General features: G+C 40.1%; 1 protein-coding gene across 1 annotated transcript in view; it reads left to right on the forward strand.

Annotated features, from left to right (window-relative positions):
* Window positions 1-23119, forward strand: part of ptprga (protein tyrosine phosphatase receptor type Ga) — a 236808-nt gene that overhangs the window by 35225 nt on the left and 178464 nt on the right. The gene's annotated exons all lie outside the window — the stretch shown is intronic.

Raw genomic sequence — 23119 nt, forward strand, 5'->3', positions numbered from 1 at the left:
TGTCATCTCTCACACACAGACACACAGGGCTTCTCTTCAGCGAGAGTGTTTCCGTCACTATAAAACATCATAACATGTTCCCCACCGAAATCACTGACAGGCTTTGGTAAATGTTTACAGAGCACAATGAAAACTGAGAGTACGCTGCTATTCAAGGTAAACATGAGATGTCCATGAAACACCAGCAGAATGAATTTGTGGGTGAACTGTATGAAAATCCATGTCAAATTTGCACACACATTTTTTGCACGTGATTTACATGGACATTTATTTGGCTTGTGTTTCATGAACAGGGCATGAGAAATAGATAGCATGCATTTCTGCTGTGCCTACAAAACACACACACTGTAGTCTGATTCATGACTCTTATGAGCAGGGTCGTAATAGTGAAAAAAACTGATTATGGATTATTGTTCCTACAAATAATAAGACAGCATGTAGTAAGAGTGGAGGTGTATTCAGTCGATAATATTTAAAAACGCACTTCATGAAATTGGTTGAGAGAATTTCTAGAACAGCGCTATAATCCTGAAAAAGGGTGAGAAAAATATTAGGAAAGTGCACACTTTTTTGATGTGGTTTTGTTTTAGTTGATCCTTGGCTATATCTGTACAAATGTTCTTTTGGTATTTTATCAGTCAACTTCATGGGCTTTCACCCCAAGATGCTTTTAAAACGTTACTGAAGGAGTTTCCATCCATTTTGGGCTCCTAATGGCTGCTTTTTCTTCATTTTTCAGTCCAATTTAACTATTAAAAAAATTGTTTGTAATGAAAGAAATGAATTATGTTGGCACAATTTTATTTTTATTAAAACATTCAGACATGCTTTTAGATCAAAAGGGGTTGAAGATGATCAAAAACATTGTAAGTGACCCAATGTTATTACATATAAAGTATTTTTTTAATAGTTTAAATAGAGTACACATACACATTTACAAAAACTAGTAGTATTAATAGAATTGCTTTTAAAAAAATAGCCACATACCACATACAGCCACGGATAAAAAATGAAGAGACCCATTTCAAAATTATTTTCAGTTTTTCTGAATTGACTATTTATAGTTATGTGTTTATGTAAAATGAAGCTTTTGTTTAATTCTGTGAACTGCTAAAAACATTTCTCCCAAATTTCAAATAAAAATAATCTTTCTATTTGCATTTATTTGCAGAAAATGAAAACTGCAGTAATAGGTCAAAATAACAGAAAATTTGATCTGTATTTAGACCTCAAATACTTTTACGCAATACAACAGTAGTATTTGTATAGGTGTGTGTTTAGGAAAACTTTTTTAAAAAAAAAAATGCGATAACCTGGATTTTCATGACCGTTTTCATATGTGTTGTCATGCTGTCAGACTTTCACATTGCTGACTTTATGTCACTCCTGAGGTTTGATTTAGATTAAATTCATCAGACACTGGACTGGAATGACCACAATACATCTAGAAATGCTGATTAAATGAATGTTTGGAATGCTCTCTTCATTTTCTTCCACAGCTGTATAGTAGTAGGCAGCAAAAGAATTGTAGTTTCTATAGGAAACCCACATTCGGATGTGACGTGGTGTGCAGGCTGGTCCTCTTGATCATACATGTTGACCGTGTACTAGCTGTAGTAATGATGACCAGCAGGTGCATACTTCCATATGGTGTGTTTCTCTCACACTCACACTCCTGTGGGCTTCCAGCAGCGTCTGGCCTGGGTTACGACTCCTGTGTTGTTGCGGACATGGTCTGTGCCCTGTGGCACCTTTCACAACAGAAGCCCACTCCCCTTGGCAAGAAGAAGTGTTTGAGAAAGTTCTGCGATGCCATCTGGCGTACCTCTCCTCCTCTCCCTCTCCTTCCTCTGTGCCCTCTCACCCTCCTCTGCGGGCTTCAGTTTGTTCCCACTGTGCCAGTTTCCCAACACATGTCAAAGTGGAGCTGCCACCCTCCGGTCGCACCGCGGGACGGATTCCTGCATCCCTCCGTCGTTTCCCTCCTTCAGCATCGCACTCCGTTGTGTCAGAAGTGTTGTGTTTGCAGCTGCTGACTGGATGTCGTAAGTGCTCTTGTTATTATTGTCAAATTAGCGCACGTTGTTGTAGGGCTGTCATAATGAATGTAATACAAATATCATTGGCGTAATTTCATTTTCTGGTTTGTTTGGAATAGTGGAGTAAATATTTGTATAAAATACGTTGCATTTTTCCTCAAGCACATTGTATTGTACAATTCCAAGTACTGCAGTATTTTTTCTCACAATGCTGTTTATCACATAGAATCATTATTTTAAGATGAACCTTTACACACGTTTTTCAGAATTCAGTGCAAATGTAGCATTTAATTATCACATTTAGTTATCTCTGTGTGAGCTAAAATAACAATTGTACGATTCCGATTAAAGTGAGACAAGTGAGCAAAAAGTTGAATCATAATTCAAAAGGTAGAAAAAATAAGAACAAATCTGAACATCCGCACATCCAGAGATTGCGTGAAAAGTGAAATTTAGACCTCTCATCAAGTCACGTGTGCAAATTACTCGTAAAATATGCATCATGTGCATTTTTAATGTATTCAGTTCTTGTGTAATCCTGTCAGAACTGTGTTATACAGTGTACCCCCCTTTGGGTCTATGTATGCTGTCCAAGTAGAAACTTAAAAACAGAAATGAAAGGGTGGTTAAAAACACGGAAGGTTGTTAGAAGAGAGATATTTGCGTCTTCTCCTAATCAGTCCCTCCTTGTTCTGGCCCATTACTTCCCCCAAACAGCTGCTGTGTCTCTCCTTTCACTTTTTCTTTTCACTGTTCCCCTCTTTTCATCCAATCTGCATAATCTCCGGTTGTTTGCTCAATTAATTTAATAGATTTTTGGAGCCGCTATGTAACCGTAATCAATACCCACAAGCCTCTCTGCCATTATGCAAATCAAGCTGCATCAGGCTTCCTTCATTAACGCGCTCTGATTGGCTGTCGGTGAGATGTTCCAGAGGTGGTCTGTCATTAGCTAAAATTGTCTCATTTTAGAGCGCACGGCACGCAGCGAGAGTTCGCCACCTTGTAATGCGATGACAAACCTGATGGGGATTTGACCTCCAAAAATGATATATTCACATATATGTTTTTTCGTAAATAATATCATTGCTGTCCTTCTGAAAGCTCGGATATCTGTATTTCGTGATTTTAATTTCGTCACCCTTTATGTTTGCCACTGGGTTTTGCAAAAATCTAACCAATAAAAAGTATTAAAAAGTGCTTGTCAACTTGGACAACACAGTATTTAATCGTTTAAAAAGTGCAGTGTTGTTTCCATATCCTGAAAAACAGCGAATTTGGACATACAAGAACATTTTCATTCTAGAGAGCTCATCTTTTAGTGCAGGATGAGATTATTTCCAAAAATCATGCTTTTTTGTCATGCGTTCCAATTAATATCAATCAAACTGCGGATGGTTTGTTTTGATTTAAACCAAAATTTAAAAAAAAAAATTCATCTAACTAACACAATAAAACAATAAAAATATGATAACATTATAAAAAACATGATTTTTGAAAATTTCTGTATATTCATATGTAGATCTTCAATAAATATAATATTTTTGCACAGTTTTGGACCTCCAAGCTCACACACAAAAATAAAAACTACCACAAAACACACATCTCACATTTTCGCTCCATGTGATCGTCACAAATAACTAACATAACACTTTTCTTGCGAAGGTAAGCATGTAACTGTTTTGTTTTTCTGTCACCTAAACATAACAGGTTTCAGCAAACAAGTATTTGTGCATGCACGTATTAAATTAGGTTTATTTCCTCAGGCACATTTCCTGGGATGAGTGCTAAAGTCTAAAAATACGCCACATCCTCCGCCTGCAAAGACTGTCTGCGTCTGAGATTTGATGTGTGAGAATCCAGCCTTTCAAACCGACAGAGCTAATAGTGCTGCTAAAAATAAAATGCCTTACTTTCAAAAATGCACAAACAGACGTACAAACACACGCCGGCTTACTGTGGCCCATCTTTCACCTCCCACAGGGTCATAGATTACAGAAGGCGGGTTTGTGTGCTGTATGTGAATTTGGTCTCAAATTGACCTCACGTTGAAGGACACAAATGTGTCAAGTGTCCTCCAGCGTGTGTTATACCCACAGAGAAATATGCAAGAAAGCAAAGCTTGACGTATGTGCTGACTATAACTCTTATCCTACGCTGCTGTCATGTTTTCTGGGTTTTTCCTCCTTTCCTGTAATACATGAAGGTTTGTGCCATGGGCAACGTGTTGAGAACTGATTGCTTGTCATTGTTTGTGTGCTTTTGTTTTTTCAAGTCTTTCCAGCGGATGATGACTGTCTAAACCCGGCTTTGCTCTCTGGTGTCTCCGGTTTGTGGATGATCACCTACTAAGAAATGGATGTCAGGGATGAATTCGGACACTTTCCGACGGTTATTCTGATGTCAAATGTGTCCCAATTTACCTAAATTCACCCTATATAATGAAAGTGTCTGATTAGCATCTAAATTCGATTCATTATCACAACATTTCCATTGACCTGATCTTACAGAATTCAAAAGCATTCTGGGATTGATGAGAATGTGCCTTTTATTCGAGTGAATTTGTGCATTTCTCTCATCCTCTCAACGCGCAACATTTTGTACAATGCCTGATGTTGTCACAGGGTGCGTCTTTATTTTTGCTGATTTGCATGTAAATGTGAATAATAGATGACATAGAGCACTTGTGTTGTAATGTTTATTCAATTAAATTTATTTCAATGAACACCTCATGGGATAATTGAAATCTCTAGACTTCTTGTTATTGAAATTGCCTCAGTGTTGATTGAAGAGTGGGTTTATGAGTACGTAGGGAGCACCACATTCCCTACATAGGCAGGCTGGCAGCTGCTTTCTGTAGGTGAGATGGAACCTTACGAGTGTTTCAGAAAACCTTTATGTTGGTAGCAACTCTGTATGATACACATACAGTATATTGTTTATTATGATGTTCACAAGACTCAGCTGTCAGTTGGATGTTAGCATATTGCTAAGCTAATTATATTACAAAATTTTAGCTTGTTTTTGTGCGTTCTGGTTTTGTTAACTGTAGACATGTTGAGTTTTCCTGTATACATTTGCTTTGAGTGGTAGCACTTAAATATTTCAATTGTTATCACGAACACCAGTTCACCTCACCACACTAAAACGGCAATGCAAATCGTTCATTTAAACCAGTGAACAGAGAAAGGCCCTGATATGTTTGTAGTTCATCTTACATGTGCCATAACCAGGTACGAGAATCTCTTTATTTACTGAATTCGATTAACCTACCTGTGGAAAGATGAGCATGTGCGTTTGATGGATCGAGCTTATTTTCTGTGAGGTCAAAAGTCAGGCTTTGCCAAATCCTTGTGGAAAATTGCTGTTGTCTTGGTGGCAGATCCGTTTAAAGCAACATTGAAATATATTTTTTGTCGGACTTTGGAGTACAATCGTCTAAATTAGATTAGGGCATGTTTCTGTCAGAATGCATAGAAGACAATATGTGTATGTTTCGTATTCCGGACTCTTTATCAAGATTGACAGGGTTTCAGGAATGACAAATAGATGCTTGTAGCTAGCTAGGAGTAAAGTAATATATGCGGCTGCATTTTGTCCTATGTGATGCGACAGCCCAGTGCTGTTCTGGTCCTATAGGACACTTGGAACGCATTTTATCAGATTTGAGGATTTGAGGCAAAAGTTACAAATTGTAGCTTTAAAGTAGCCATGCTCCAAAATCTGAACTGTCTAAAGCAGGTTTACTTGGAGTAGAACCACAATCTTTTTTAGCGAAACCCTTAGAGCGTTGTGTACGAGACTGTTTTGTCATCTACTTGACTATTATGGTCCCCACACAGAAACTAGCTGATGTTTTTCGCGAGAATATAATTCACCCGTATAAGCAATTCTCAGGACCTCCAGAAATCAACCCATTCACTTGAACTCCTGATCACCTCACCTTCATAAATGACTCTTTCTACACTGTAAACCTATGCTGACTTTAAAATGAAGTCTCCCAGTAGATGAGCTCTCGGCTCAAACTGTCATATTAAAAAGGATAGAAATAGTAAAAAAAGGTAAATGAGTGAAACTTTGTACATTGATTCGGCTCAAAACGATCTCTGTTCAAGGTGGCATCTCTTGTTGATTTAATTACAGCTTTTGAAATAAACAAGCCAAAATATGATGGCTTCGTGCCCAGCTTGTTGAGATGAAGGACGAATAAGATGAGTTAAGTTTTTATTTGTGCTTAATGCTAAGTGAGATATTTCATCAACTTCAACAAGTTCAACCTTAGAAACTTGCAGATGCTATCCCTGATAGCACACATACGTCTATTTGATGCGTGCATTTACATCTGCAAGATTCCTGCCAGATGTCATAAAGATGTCATATGGACATTTAGAAGATGTCTGTAAGATGTTTATGATTGGAAATGTTTGTAAAACATATTTTTTCAAGACGTTTATCGGATGTTTTTACACAGCAGATGTTTTCCAGATCTTTAGCAGACATCTCATATCTTACGTACCTGTGCTGTGCTGTCTGGAATAACGAGGCTACGTTTGTTAACATTTTTGGCTAACTGAATAAGTAAAGATGTAACGCATATGCTTGGGAGCGAGAGAGAGAGAGAGGGCAAAACTAAAGAAATACCCACAGTGCTTTGCTGAGAGACCGGTGTTGGAGCTCCAGCCTGTTTGAAGTAATAAGTCCCTGTGCTGTGTGTGATCTGCTCTACTTGTTAGTCGTTGTCAGCGGTGGTGCTCAACACGACCGCCTGCAGCTGTGCTTTCTGAAGGCAGCTCACCATGTGTGTCTGCAGCGCTGCGCTCGGGTAGGTCGGGAGCCCAAGGCTCCTCTGGAGATTGCGCTGGGGAGTAGTTGTGTGGATGCAGGGGATAGAAAACACTGATTGGAGGAGATCGAGGAGGAGGGATGGTAAGGTGGCGTCAGAAATGGAGGTTTGTGGGATGAGAATGGATTAGGGGGTGCAAGTCGGGTTAGGGAGGGTGGTCCGGATAAACAAGGAGGGAAGGTCAGGAAAAAGAAGGTTGGGAAAGAGATGGATGGAGGTTGCTAGTAGATGTATCAAGAGATTCCATGTGCTTCTCGGAAAATAAAAATGTTGCCATTATTCACCCTTGTGTCTCTTAAAACCTGTACGATCTACCTTGTTCTGAGGAACACAAAAGAAGGTGTTTTGAGAAATGTGTGAGTGGTTTTGTGTCTATACAATGGAAGTCAATGGGGGCCAATTTTCATTGGTTACCAACATTCTCGAAAATATCTTCTTTTGTTTACTTTCAGTGTATTTGTCCTACAAACACACAATTGACTGATCTAATACTCAGTAAACACTACGTTCTTCATTACAGAAAGATGTTCTATAATCTCTCTCCTCCCCTTTTCCCTCCCCTCCCTCTCTCCTCCCTCCCTTGCCGATTTCCTCCTTGTTTATCTCATGTCTCATTGATCGTTGATGTCTCCGTCTTGTTGTTATTTTCGTATGTGACTGCTCGGAGCCCCTCCGGCACTTCTTCACCTGCATACGTCTGCCTCACCTCCACATCTAACCCTGATCTCTCTGGTCTTCCTGCTAATGAAGTGGGTTCGAGTCAGGTGGTGGTAAACAGCGACACCGGGACCAACGCTGCTCTGTTTGCGAGCTCTTTTTTTACCAGAAGCAGTCAAAACACTGATGTGCGTTCACAGTGTGCTGCCATAAATTGGGCGTCCCATGTGACCTGCTAGGTGCAGTTAGCGAGCGCCCTGAAAGCGATGCTCGAAGCGGGAAATACTTCAAATGACCTTAGAACTACGCTAAGTCGAGCTAACAAGGCTGAGAGTGCGGGGAGGGAACAGGCGAACGATCAAAAAATGGCTGAGAGCTGTGGTGAGGTGGTTAGTAAATGTACCCTTGGTATATTGAGCTCTGATGCTTATATGGGGTTTCAAGTCCATGTTTCCATTCAACACTGTTAAAAAATCCTGATAATCTTCCAGCAGCTGGACTGCCAGTAAAATACTCTATATTACAGATTTTGTCATGTAAAATTACATGTTAATTTACAACAGTCTTGTAAATGTGAGGTCTTTTTCTGTAATATTTTATTTGTTTAAAAGAAATTCTGGGTGAATTAATAGTTACTAGAACTGCCTGGTAAAGCAGGCATCATAATGAATATTGTTCATTTTGGTTGTTTTGCAAAGGACACCAAACCACTATTTATAAGCTGCGATCTGTAACTAGCCTCTTTATCGCCATCTCTGTTTGAAACTTAAAATTGAGGGTTACTTCACCTACTTATCTTTACTTGGGTTGAAGTCAAATGATGTCAAACTGTTCAGCGACATCCAACAAGACAACCTTATATACTGTATCTATATACAGTATATATTGTAACACACCTAGACACAGCTTCACAGTTCTAGAAACTCTGGTTTATAATTTCATAGAGACTTGAGACTGCTGTCTTTTGAGCTGCCACAGTAAGAAACCACCAAAATAACACAAAACAACCACAAAACAACACAACAAATTTTTAGCAACCACCCACAACATTGTGGCACCCATTACAAGAAGCACTCGTGTTTTTCTCAACTAAAGTATAAAGAGACGCACGCGTTGACAGAACCAGCCAGACGCCAGACAAATAATGGCAGTCTAAAGGTTTCCCTTCAGATGTTTCTTGAATTATTATTAATAATTTTAATGGAAAACCTGTTCACTCAAGACGACGTTAATGAACCACCTTGTCTTGTATTTTTCCAAGATGAACGATCTCCTCCACCTGGTATTTGCCTTCTAATAGATATTTATTGTTTTATATTAGCCAACACACATGCGGATTGCAATCCATATTTAGTTTACGAGGTTCAGCCTTGGTCACTGAAACATGGAAGATGCCTTTTGTCGTTCCACGGGGAGGAATGAAACTATACTGAGCTTAATCTGTGATGACTAGCCTGCTATTGATTTCTGGGAAATGTTTTTGCTGGTCTGACGCTGTCGAATGAAAGCACCGAGCTAAAGTATATCATTTACACAATGCCAATTCAACTTCTTGCAATCGATCGCAGCTTAAATTTAACTTTCAGATTGCACCAAGCGCATTATAAAGTAATAACTCTGCCGTCCGTAAACAGAGCCGGCCTGCACTGCGAAGATTGAGCATTGCTTTATTGAAACGCTCCATCAGGCCATTTTATACGGGGGAGGGTATACTTTAATATTACTTTGTTCAGTCGTTGGCGATTGATGAGGAATACAGCGCAGCTATTCTCCACTAGGGGCAGTAAATTGCACGTCCCCCTTTTTGTTGCTTCTGTCGAATAGTGTTTTCAAGGATATGCGTATAGCTTACATGAATTATGGTTGTGTGTCAGTCACTCTGAATCGAAACGAGATGTCTGTACTTCTGCCTGTCATTTAGTGGAGCTAAAATGGAAGAGCGGTGTATAAATCAAAGGATTTTTAGGGTGTTGCTGGGCCATTTAAAATGGAAGAATGAATATAAAGGAGTACACTTAGAAACACAGCTTGGAAATGAAATGCTGAACCAACAGAATAAGTTTGAGTATCTTTTTGTCAAACAAAATACTATTGTCCATACAAATGTGCATATACAGTATATCAGTTCAGTGTTTCTATGATTGTATTATAATTCGTAAACATATGTTGTATAATAACAATAAACAGCTATTTTTACAGCACTTATTAATCTGGATTAATGTTAATTTTCAGTATGAATGTACAATTGTTCATTGTTAATTCATGTTCATCCATAATACGTTAACTAATGTTTATTCATGCAGCTTGAAATGGAAAACTCATTATTACTGTATGTAAAAATGAATATTTTCCTATATTTGTACAATGTTTATACAACATTCATAAAACTGTTTATACAATATTTTGTTATTGTATCATGTTGTAGCATTACAAAATTAAACTTAGCAAAGTTTGTTACCAATAAAAGTAACCACACATGCAAAACGGTAATACCATGTTTTCTTTTGTTTTAAATGTAGTACTATGGTGTTTTGAAATCACTTTCTGTCTTAAATATGCATGTCGCAATGAGCTCTGCTAAACCTCTGCTGTTGATTTGCGATGTCAGACCAAATTTCATCTGAGAGACAAGCAGCCCCTCTTACACGGATGCATTTAAGTGCCGTTTCTCTCTGTGTCGATGATTCTGTTTTTATACTCTTTAATCTCTTCAAATGTGTCATTTCACCATGCCACTGTTGTTACACGCATTTCCATATGCAGAGAAGAACGCGAAGTGCCACATAAGAAAACAAACTCATTAGACGAGAGCGAGCGAGCTCAGAACAGGATTGCTTTCAGCGCTTCTCTCTGCAGCCATCCAAAGTGGTTTAAGTGTATTTTTAATAGGATGCCGGATTGCGAGGGTTTCCGGCGATGCTTTTTCGAGCTTTACTGCGTCCGCCCCCCATTTCATAGGTGCATAATTAGATTTGGTAGTCCAATGAGAAATACATTTCATAGGTATGTTTTATCTGGTGAAAATACGTTTCACTAGTTCTCCTCATTTATTAGTTGGATTCACTTCAGCAAACCGCCGTCTTATCGGAAATTGCTTTGAGTCGCTAACACCAGGCATTTTACTTAAAAACTTGTCTAATTGACGCTTTTTCGACCTGTGTTGAACATCTGTTGAGGCACCTAGCGTCATGCAATGCTACATGAAAATATGCTACACATACGCGTTTGTGTAAACATGCGTATGTCCCTGCAGTGTTTATGAAAGAAAGATCTAAGAAATGTGATGTTTGTCTTTGCTTTTTGACATTTGTAAATCCATCTGGATGAAAGCGGATTTTACGACTTTCCGGTCGTTCCTCATTTCTGATTATCTTTTGAGATCAGGGAATAAAAACCCATGGGTGGCTGATGGTGTGAAGCTTAAACTTTGTGAAACTGATTTAGCCGGATAAAACCTTTATTTGCTCTGTACAATTTGTCTGGTGTTAAACTCATTTTTTATTCTGTTTATGGAAAAAAATGACATTTCATACAGACCTTTAACACTTACTGTATGTTTTGAAAAAGTTTCCCACATACATTTTATTTTGTCTTTTATCATGCAGCTTATGTGGTTTAGGGCTTTGCTTTTTATCATTAATAGGACATCCAGAAATAAATCCATGCCCTGTTCCAAACCACATCCCTCTTCAGACTTTGCCCCTTTCCTCTGTTCCATTGACACACAGTACAAAGGTTGTGAATGTTATATTTGGAAATGCCATTATGAGTGATTATGAAGAAGCTTGGCACAGCTAAATAAGCATGAATCTGTGTTTGTGTGATAAATGTGGGTGTGTAATCTACTGAGACTGCAATCCACAGACACTGTGTGCTACACGCTGCGTCTACTGTATTTATCATATTGAGTATAGGTATACATATACGCATAGCAGCCAAAAGTAAAGTTTGTATGAACACGGCCAATGTTCAAAATGAACTTTTTGCCACACTTGCCTATAGCAAGTCCATCAAGAAAATTTGAAGAGTTTATTTCCAACAATAGATAACTGCGTTATTAAAAATTTTCAAAAATCATGTTTTTTATTATGTCATCATGTTTTTATTGTGTTTTATCGTGTTAGCTGTATTTTTTTAGTTATTGTGGCTTAAATCAAAACAAACCTACTGCAGTTTGTATATACTGTATATATATATATATATATATATATATACTGTATATATATATATATATATATAAACAGAGTTATCTCTTTTTGCAAATAAACTCTTCATTTGCTGACTATAAATATTTATTACCGTCATTATTTAGCTGTTTTCCTTGCATATTAGAGACAAATAGTCGAGTCATTGATAACATTTCAAGAAGTCAGTCTCTGGTACTTGTGAAACTGCAGACACAAAAATGTAAAAAAACATCCTAATTTAGTTTGCCATTTGTTTATTTCCACAGAGATAAAAATTAGATACAGGCTGTGTACAGTACCAAAGAAAACATCTGTTATGAATTGCAAGGCTCTGATCATCATTTCTCACAAATATTTTCACCATGTTGTACCTTTCTTATACAATATGACCCTGTCTGTGAAAACCCAGTTTTTTGTGATTTACTCTTTTCTACATACTGTATAATCATCCTACAAATCGTGCCAAATATTAAAGTGAAAGTGAAGTGAAAGTGACCTATTAGTCAGATATGGTGAACCATACCTGAGATGTGACCTCTGCATTTAACCCATCCAGAGAGTAGTGAACACACGCACAGCGAGTGGTGAACACACGTACACCCGGAGCAGTGGGCAGCTATCACTGCAGCGCCCGGGGAAATCAAAATGCTTTGATTCTGTCTCATAATTACATTTTGAGACTTTATCCTGAATTTCACAGACTAGGTCTCACATTATTAGTTGCAAGTATTTATTTTATTTGTTTTACTGGCAATTGGTGCTTGTCAAGTGTTAACTTGCACGCCGCATACAGCACATCCATGTAGAACTAAAGACCTGTGTGTGCCTACACATGACAACACGGTCAATCACACGATTCGTTCTGGTTGGCAGTGTTTTGTTTGGTTTAAAAGCTTTGTAGCCACCAGATGGTTTTCCTGCCATGAAGCAGTGGGTCTGTCATTAGCCACTGGCAGGGGGCAAGAGCCAGCACTGAGCTCTGTATGTGTGTGTGTGTGTGTTTATAGAATAGGGGTCTCATCACCTCAGGCGGGTGTTAATCGAATTTCCACATTCACGAATTTCGCGTCCAATGCTTTGTCGGATCCGACAGTGGCGAGATTAAACTGTGGAAATGGTGATGTTGACTAGCTTTCCCATTGACAGTCTTCACTCTCGATTTCCACACTACAAACACAAGGATTCCATGCGTCTCGGTGTCGTAATAGGGTCTGCGCTAATAAATCGTTCAAATTCTTGTGTGTTTAAGTTAAGGCCTGCTTTTAGGCCATTTCACACCCAGAATGATAACTGTAAATATAATGATATCTATGTTGCTGTCCACACCCGTGATCGAAAATGATTTGTGATTCTGTTCAATTTAGAACGATTTTTAAAACTTTATCTTTACATTTATAGTTACAGTTTGTTATCATCATTGGTGTGAACTGGCCTTTTCTCTTTCGCTACGACTCTGAAACGCTTGGTATCCATTAGAAAGCATGCAAATGAGTGACTGTGCAAACAAACAGATAAGAAATTGTCATAATGACAGCTCAGCCCACATGACAATATTTGCTTCCCTCGTATTTGCTTGCTTTGTATCCTTGAGCAATGAAATAAAACCTTCAAGCTAATACAGCTTTATTTACACCTCATTTATGGTCTCACTAGTACACCACAGTCATGAATATTAAAGTCAAGTGGCCTTGTCCATGTGCGGTATAGTTCACTCAAAACTTTGTTTTCCACAAATATCATGTCTTTGATGTGGTTACTAAAGTGAGACGAGGGTACATTTGTGGTTGCTGTGGTTTTACTATGGCCTTTTTTCTACTTCAGGATATAGCAGCATTAATGCTAATAACAGTAGTTCTAAGACTGCATGACATGAGGGTTTTTTCTTGCAATGTCTATTTTAGTTTCATCTGAGCTCAAGTTTACCTTCTCATCTAGTCCTGACAGACACAGAGACTCGGCTCATTCACACTGAACCAACAAATGCCAAGAAACACGTTTGGTGCCGTTTGTTGGATCAGTGTGAATTAGCCTTGACCTTCTGACCTGAGGACAGATTTTCAAAACGTGAGGTAGATCCGATTTGAGGAGGAAAGCCAAAGAAATCGACAGATTGACATGACTGAATGATCAGGATTCCTTCTGAACTTCATGTTGAGGTAAAACATGTCATTTCTGTGCCACTATGAAATGGATTCACCGACATGCTCATCTCTGTCGTCCATCAATTGAATAAAGTTCTAGTCCTTCCCCAAACGTAAGCCATTGGTTAAGACCCAAGGCAATATTTTAAAAACACAATTGTTTGTTAAAAGAGAAAGTATTTACTGTCAAATAGTGTGTACTGTATCGGTTTTGCACTTCATTCACATTCACCTCTCTGATTATTTCAGCGCTGGCATTTTCAGTTCCCGAGGCCGTATCGGTGTTTGGGCGGTGATAGATTAGCTTTGACCTGCGAGGTGACCCTTTTTGCATGAAGGGGCACCTCGGGTCTCCGTATCGATTGCAAATCATTAGCTAGGTGGTGGCGGTGTGTGTGTGTGTCATCACGGCGAACTGAGGCTAAACACACTGCCATTTCCCTTTCAGACGAGGTTACAAATTACCCACAGTCACCTTTGCGCAAAACAGGAACTGCAGACTGTAAGACTGTAAGCCGAGAATGAAACATTCACACTCGTGGAACGTTATCATGTCACACTCCTGACACTTAAACCCGTCGCTGTCAAACCGAACAGGTTGGTGATGAATAATTGTTTAAAAAAATGGAATAAGACGGATTGATTCGCACAAAGACAAATGACATGAATGAGGACGTGACGCAGAAAATGCGATGTGTACTGTGGTGATTTATTCGTATGTGAGATCTGTGAAGCATATTGCGGAGGGCTAAGAACTATCACGGTTTCACGGCACACATGGCGTCCTGGTTGGGATCCAGACCTTCTGTTAAAGCATTGTTCGCGATACGCACAAGGTTTCGATTCAAATGACAATGCAATTCTCTTTGGGTGTAGATCTGTTCATTTTTTCCAGCAACTTGAACACAGTACACCATCTCTCACTTTCTGGATAATCAGATCACAAAGAAACCTTGTTTAGCCGAGGGAGCGTTGTTTTTGTACTGAACTTTGGCTGCGTGTGTATGTAATGAAATTCTCCGGTGCAGTATTCAGGACTAATGAAGCCTGCAGAAAGCATAATGCGCTGTCTGATAGACTCCGAGGAGTTCTGGGCAGACTGCGAGAGAGAGAGAGAGATACCGAAAGCGTTCCTGGCATTCGGTTGGAACCTCAGGGGACTGAACTTCATGGCCAGTTCTAGCTTTTGTATGCAAATAGATTTGAGGCGAAACAAATGCGCTATTTCGAGGTCTTCTTTTTTGCGTTTCCTGCGGGTCCGAGTTCCATGCCCGAGCGTCCTGCCCTAAGGCGCCCCCTTTTCCAAACTTTTTGCGCACAAAGACACGTCCGCTGGAGTGACGCCAGCGTCTCCTCCCAGTCAGAGCCACAGGAAGCTGCTCCCTGCTCTCTCGCCTCACGGTGACTGACTGCTGTCTAATCGAGCCTCTTGCAGTTTGCTCTGCCGGCGTCTTTAGCATTCTTAACATCCCGCTATGAGCGTGAAGGTCTGCTAATCACAAACAGGTGCATAAATGATTAAGCACTTCATTTTTAGCTTGTTTATTGTACGTGACTTGCGCACACACTTCTAAAGGCCTGTTCACACCGAGAATGGTGACTATAGATGGTTTCAAAGCAACAACTTAAACGAACGTTACTGCACATGCGTGCGTTTGTGGACTCCCCTTAACTTCCGGTACACATTCGCAAACAATAGAGCGCCTGTAGATTATTTATGATAAAAATCAAAAGAAACCGAGAAGAACCATTACTTAGCTAAACCTGCCTCTCCAATATTTTGAATTTAGACTGCGATACCAAGTCAACCGCTAGATGTCAATGTACTAGATTTAAATGCGACCGAACTACAGGACCCATTCAACAAATTGTTTATTTAATAAAATGAACATTCAACAAAATTCAACAAATCGTTTATTTAATACAATTATTCATTATTCATAAAAATATAAATGAATATTCACATAAATTAAATAAAAACAGACGGGAAGTTACCTGCAGTCCAGGCACGTGTGTCCGATGAAAAGGTCTATAAAGATAACTAAAACCAAAGAATGATAGATAATGCAAGAGCACACATTAAACATGTACATTGTCCAAGAGTCACATCTGTATTTGTGTACTTGCGTAGACTACGTTTCCTGTCTAATTGGTCAGGGAGTGACAGTACTCTGTTCGCTTTCATTATAAATGGCTTCTGCTGTCATTGTAGCCAGACGCTGCTTTGGAGACCAGTTCATATATCTCTCTCTTTCTCTCGGTGGACTATCTTAAAGGGCAACCATCATTACTTCAAATTATGTTATTATGTCTAACAGTGTCGCCTGGCGCTGCCAGTACCATTTCTATCTCTCCCGCTCGCGCTCTCCGTCTCTCCCTCTCCATCCTCTCATTCCCTATTTGACACACACACATAGTCACACACTGCTTGTCAGCTGCTTAGGCGCCTTCCGATTTAATAACAGTCCGTTTCCCTCGATTTCCCTCCCTCTCTCTCTCTCTCTCTTTGGACTCAGCCACAGGACTCAGATGTCGACATAATGCACTGCAAAGGCCCATGTCTTGAGACCTTAAAGCTTTTGTGTTGTTGGAATCACAGTGTGACGTGTTTTTAATCACAGCAACCACCCGCTAACACCCTCACCGGGCACTGATGTTGAAATCCCGCGTGCGTGTGTGACGCAAGCGCTGTCGGTTCACACACAGCTGTGGGAATTGAACCGCGGTGGTCTGAAGCAGTTGTCCGCTGTCGGCTGTTGGCCTTTCTCTAAGTGGCATCTGTTAAAGATATTTCTACTTGGATGCTTTGACCTTCGAGACGCTTTAAGAGAAATACAAGACCTGTTCCTCTTCTTTCGTTCAAAAGTCTATTACAACAAAGAAGCACAGCTATACTTTGTTTCAGTGGACCAATGCTTAATGCCCAGTCTGGATTCATTTTCCGAGAATAAGCCACTTTGGTTCCTTTAAATCTTCCAGGGAACCTAGGAACATTGTCCTGTCCTCTGGAGACAAAGGGCTCATAAAGGTCCTCTGTGGTATAATCTGATCATTAGAATTGAAACAGAAGCCATTGTTTTCGAGGATAGGGCAACTACTGTACCAAAGATCTCTGTTCTCGCTTTGACCTGTTAATGTAAATGACATTAGAAGAAAAGCTGACGTTGTCTGTAATATTATGCTAATTCAACATCAAAAGTGCATTGTCTGCTTTTACATTAATTTTGCTAATAGGAGTTTGATATCTAAGTGCCGGAGGTTGTGCATTATCAATTTTTCAGTTTAACTTTCCAAATGGAGCCAATATTTGGTTTAAAGGGCTAGTTCACCCAGAAATGACAATTCTTACATCATTTACTCACCCTCATGTCATTTCAAAGCTGTTTGACTTTCTGTCTTCTGCAGAACACAAAAGAAGATATGTTGAAGAGCATTGGTAACTAAACACCATTTGACCCCATTGACTTCCACTGAATGGATACCAAACCATTGAGACATTTCTCAAATTGTCTTCTTTTGTGAAGAAAGAGTCATATACAGGTTTTGAATGATACAGTATAAGACTTACATTTTTTATTCTTAGGTGTACCTATTTCTTTCTGTCCTTCAGTGTGTTTTCGCTGTACTGTACGTATCTGCTGCCCTCTCACATCTCTAGGCAGATGTAGGTGGCAGATGTTGCTCCGTGTGTGTGAAAGCATGTGCATCTTCCCATGGTACGTTAGTACAGATATGTCCTGGATGTGCCCGCAGGGTGAACGCCCTTCAAGGAGAGAGAGCTTAGGAGAATATTAATAAGTCCATTAGGGCACACATACACACGCTGACCCTTCCTGTCCAAAAAGACAAAAGCAAAATCAAGGTTAAGTGCATGGAGTCGAATCTCGATGTGCATTCCAATGTGCATTCCAATGAAGCCGGAGCCAGTGTGAGATTCAGAATTATTCAACAGAAACATGTGACATACGTGCAGAATTTACCCTCAGGCTAAAATTATAAATAATAACTGAACATATTCAGTCATTACCACGTTGCACCTGTCATTACCACCTCGCGCGTATTATATATATCCTATACACTTCTGTTTCTGCCCACATATATTCTATTTATTTAGTTTGTACAAAAATTACCATGGTACCATGGTGCTAGCATGATATGCATTGATTGTAGTAATACCATTTCAATTTAATTACTGCATCTGTGCTACTTCCACAATGCTTTTGTGTAACTGTACGTAACTGTGACATCACTGTGCCATTGTACTATAGCACGTTTTTATGGGGCTCCGCACGTTATTTCTCTCACGTTTCACATTGTTCTATGGCCTACTACTGTATATCCCGTACTTGTACTGAGCTCTTTGCAAGATTACCCTGCCCATAAATTGCCATGGTTTTACTCGTAAAACTTTTCCAGTGTAGTAAACTTGGATTGTATTACTAATATGATTTTTTTTGAAGACTATGCTAGGAGTGAGCCAAAGTTTTTAGCATTTCAAGAGCCATCCAGATTCGGCGGTGAGTTTGTTTGGATTCAGTCAGTGATGAAAGTAAAATGCTAGCATAGAGTTAGCATAGCAAATGCTAGCATAGAGAAATATGGACTTTGTCTTGTTAAAATAACACAAGCTAAGATTTTAGATTTGCAATGGCTCGCCGTGTTGTCAAGGATTCAAAGGTTGGTGATAATCAGATCATTTAGCTAACATGCTATTTTTATAACATGCCATGTAGTATAAATATATCTCGCCTCTGGGTGTTATTCTGAAACAATATTAGTGACTCGTTCACTTCTGAAAACTGTCGCTTGTGTCATATTTGTTGGCTAAATTTATTTTTTGTCATGTTGATTTAATTTATTTCATTACCCTCCAGTGTTTTGACATATAACTTTTTTGATTGGTTTTCATAAAATTTAAAAGCAGTCTTTTCCTTAGTTGGTCTTTTCGCCCCACTATAGCCTACATTGTGCTTTCCTTGAAGCTCTGATATCTGAATATTTATCAGCTCAAAGTCAGCCGCGCAAGTTTCTGGTTTGCATTTAAAATCTACTTTGTGTTTTGACATATGATGATTGGTCTGTCCCTTGCAAAAGCAGTCTCTGGGCGGCATTTGATACGACGTCGCATGGCTCCTCTGAGACTTGTCTTGTCGAGAGTTCGGGAATCTACGTCTGAAACTGAAACCCTCATAACTCTCCTCGTTCTACGGAGACAGGCTGACAGAAACGTCAACTCCCAATATCTTCCTCATAAAGCTCTGCGGCTTTAATAGAGGCATGTAAATCAATTACGTCAGAATTCATTTAGAAGAGCTGGACGAGATGGAACCCCTGGCGCCGAAGATTTGATCACAGATGGCAAGAGCGTACGCTGGCATCGGCTCGCCATTGAATCCAGAAAGATTGTGCTTTAAGCCAATGTTGCTTGTTTTTCAACAATATGACATTCTTTTGGTGTGTTTGATGTCGGTGAAGCCTCGTGCACGCTGAGAGTGCACGACGGCCTCCGTGTGCGTGTACAAAAGCTCTTTGTGCATATTGGACTGAATTGATGCTGATTGATTTCGACAGGGTCTGGAGGACAGTGGGTTGTGTGTGTCTCTGTGGGGTGTGTGTTAGTGTGTGTGTGTGTTGACATCTGTGCTTGGTGGGATGTGTGTGTGTTGAGTATCTGGCTGCGAGATGCTGTTCCAGTGGTGGATGGTCGTTTTAGGTAACTCTCAAGATCTCTCGGCCTCACATCCTTCTCTTTCCTAAAGGAGGGCAAGAGATGGAGTTGTCTCCATCTCAGTCGCTAACACGGGGGCAGAGGGTGTCAAACTCATTTTTGTTTTTAGCTTGCCCCATATACCGCAGAAATGAAGCAATCAAAATGTGTGTGTGACTAGCTGTGTCATACTCGACAGTGTGTGCACTTCACTGGACGTGTTCTCTCTTTCTTCTCGGTGCCTTCATCTCTGTGTGTGTGTTTCTGAGCCGTACCGTGGGGACACAGGAGGTTGCTAAAAAATGCCCTCAAATGTTGTCGAAATCTGACAGAGCTCCTCCTTTTAAACAAGTGTTGCATACAGTAAATCATGTTCACAATCATTTTTAGATTAACTGTCCCTAATGTACATATTGCATAAACTGAGACATATATTATTTATTAAAATAAATATGTATGTATATGAATAATATATGACATATATTTTTAAATATATTAAAAAAAATCTATGTCATTATTCATACTATCTATGGCTGTTGAAAAAATTAAGAGAGCATTTCAAAATTATTTTAAGTTTTTCTGAATTTACTATTTATAGTTGTGTATGCGTATATAGATGTGTATTTGTTCCAAATTTCAAATACAAATATTGTTATGCATTATATATGCAATATATGCATTTAGGTGCAGAAAATGAAAACTGGAAAAACAGGTGAAAATAACAGAAAATATGCTCTGTATTTTTTCAGACCTCAAATGCTGCAAAGAAAACAAGTTCAGATTCACTTTTAAGTAGGGATGCACCGATACCATTTTTTAAAGACCGATTACCGATAATTTTCTTCTGGTTCTCGCCGATACCGATGCCTGTACCTTTTCACGACACAGTGAGACTAATAAAAAAAGTATAGCTTTATAATTACAAACAACTTCACCTTAAACACATTATAAATAAATAATCTTATGTGCTTTTCATCAAAATTTCAAAGCAAATTTCACAACAAATTTCAGTTATGTCACGTGAGGTATCGGTCTTTGTAATCGGTGCATTTTTAAGAGTAAAGCCGTGTGTCCACCGAAGCGTTTACACCTGCGGCCGGCGTGTTTTTTTCATTTGTTTTCAACGGTAACGCTGTGCTTTTTAAAAAAGCCATCAGAGTTGACGTTTTTTCCCGCTCAGCCTTGGTGCTATGCGTTTTTCCCACGATCAGCGCCGGCGTTCGACTGGGCGCCCAGAGTTGAAAAATGCTCAACTTAGGGCAGAACGCTGTGCCTGCAGCGGGCGTTTTCAGCTGAGCTCCTGCCGTTTTCAGCCGCGTAAATGCGCCTCGGTGGACACAGCCCCTAAGAGTACATGAGCTTAGTATTGGACCCAATACCGATACTGGAATGACCACAAAACATCTAGAGATTCTGAAAAAATGACAATTTGGAATGGTCTCTTAATTTTTTTCTGTGGCTGTATATATCTGTTGTCTATTTATGCAAAACATGGTATAACAACCACTTGACTGTACCTTTAGGGTTTGGAATAGTTGAATAGAAAATTGTTTCTTAGGCTTGTCCAAACCTCCCCTTGATCTACATTTTAAGCTCTTAAAATGTTAAGCTCATTAAAGCTCTGTCTTGCTGATCAGTTTTCAGCTTCTTGTGTGTCACAGTACTCTGACAACTTACCCCATAGTGGTCCTGCTAGGTTGGAACGCAGCTTCATGGTTAGATGTTGAGCCGCTATTGGTTAGGGTGCTGCCCCTGTTGCCCAGTGATTTTGTGTGTTTATTCGTTCTTTGCTGTTGTAGATACCTGGAGCTTTCGGATAGGGTGGAGAAGTTGTCTCCTGAAGTGGCTAAAGGAGCAGCGGAATCCCTCCAACACAGACTTCCTCTCAGGAAGTAAGTGTTGGAGTATCGGAGCTAGACGGCGAGTTTCGATGATGGATGAGGAGAGAGAAAGGGAAGGAGAGAGTGATTGAGGGAAAGCGAAAGAGAGCATGAGTGACATATCGGGAAGATAGCGACGGAGCCCGACGTGCCGCATCGCGTAATTACATTTTCTGTTCAAAGAGTATCGGCAATCAATAATGTAATTCATAGAGAAGCCATGGCGTACCCTCTCATTGGCATTCACCGCCATGCCCGAGCTGCTATCCTCAAGAATTAGAGCAGCGAGGAGCAGAAGGCAGTTTGTCATTGAAACAAAGAGTCACCCATTGTTCATATCAGAATGTACTTACCCAGCATGCTCGGCGAGAGAGAGTGGCCTTGTAAATTACATTATGTCTTGAGTGATGGCTTTTAGGCAGTTTGTCCTTGTTACCATAGTGTGGTCAGCACATCGGCAGGCTCGGCGTGGCCTTCTTCTTGTTATCGTCTCAGCTTTCTTTGGATGTTGGCTTCCTCCCTTTCCATTTTTTTTGTGGGTCAGTCTAGATCTGCAATGGCAGTCACCCCCAAGTCCTGCCACACTAGGTTTGCAAGTTAAGACGTGGACGGCAGCTGCGAGGCTGAACTAACGCCGTCTCTTCACCTTCTAGTGCATCCCAGACATCCGGCAGCCGAAGGGACCGAGATCGCCTCGGATAAACTCACGCGGAGGCCACGGGGTGCTGGGATATGTGCCATTCTCTCATATCCCTCCAGCCTTCGCTGCAAGTCGGAACAAACTCTCGTTCAACGCGGCCAGCTCTGTGTGAACGATAGGTTTAAGGTTTCAAAGCTAATCTAAGCTTGCCAATCGTGCGGCGTTGTAATTTCACAGCTAACATGAGCCCTAGAGCCTCGAGCAAGTAGGCGAAGGGGTCTAGATCTCCTGTTGGGATGAGTCTAGATTAGTTCGGCCTGGTCTCAGAGACGCCGAGACCAGGACACAGCTGGTCTCGGCGTCTCTGGGAACGGTTCACCATCTCCGGCTGCCAGCGCCCTGTCCGCAGCCTCTGCACTTAGCGCTTTAGCCTTCCGCTCACCGGCCAATCAGGCCTTGTTTATTTATTTAGCCTCTCATACATGTTTAATGAGGGAGGGGGAAACTGATCCCAGAGCAGACAGGCTGTAAATACCGCTGTGTGGGGGACTGTTTTTCTCTCTAATGGAGGAGGGTTTTTTGAGCCAGATTGGTTTATACAGGACTTAATGACTTGGTTCAGCCAGAGATGGCAGGCTGGTGCGTTTCTGTTTGTGTGTGCGAGGTTGTATTGTATAATTCACGAGTGTTTGCCTGGGGTTGTGAGCAGTAGCTTGACCCGTCTGTCTGTGTTTTTGTATTTATGAGGGATTTATCTTGTGCTTGGCCTGAAAGAAATTTCAAAGCTGAAACTAGAGAGTGGGGTGTGGATACAGATATGTATGTGTGATATAGGGAATACTGTATGTCTGTCAGTCAGCGTCAGATAATAAACCAAAAGTCTTCTTAGGAACGCGCGATTATCATTTCTGCCTAAAGCGATTAATCACAATTGTTTCGATACAAATGTGTTATTAGCAAGTTCAAAACGTCATCATGATAAGGTCAGAAGTTGCTGTGAATTGTAATATGTTGAAGTTATATAA

The sequence above is a fragment of the Triplophysa rosa genome, linkage group LG20 (assembly GCF_024868665.1).
Source record: "Triplophysa rosa linkage group LG20, Trosa_1v2, whole genome shotgun sequence".
NCBI classification, from domain to species: Eukaryota; Metazoa; Chordata; class Actinopteri; order Cypriniformes; family Nemacheilidae; genus Triplophysa; species Triplophysa rosa.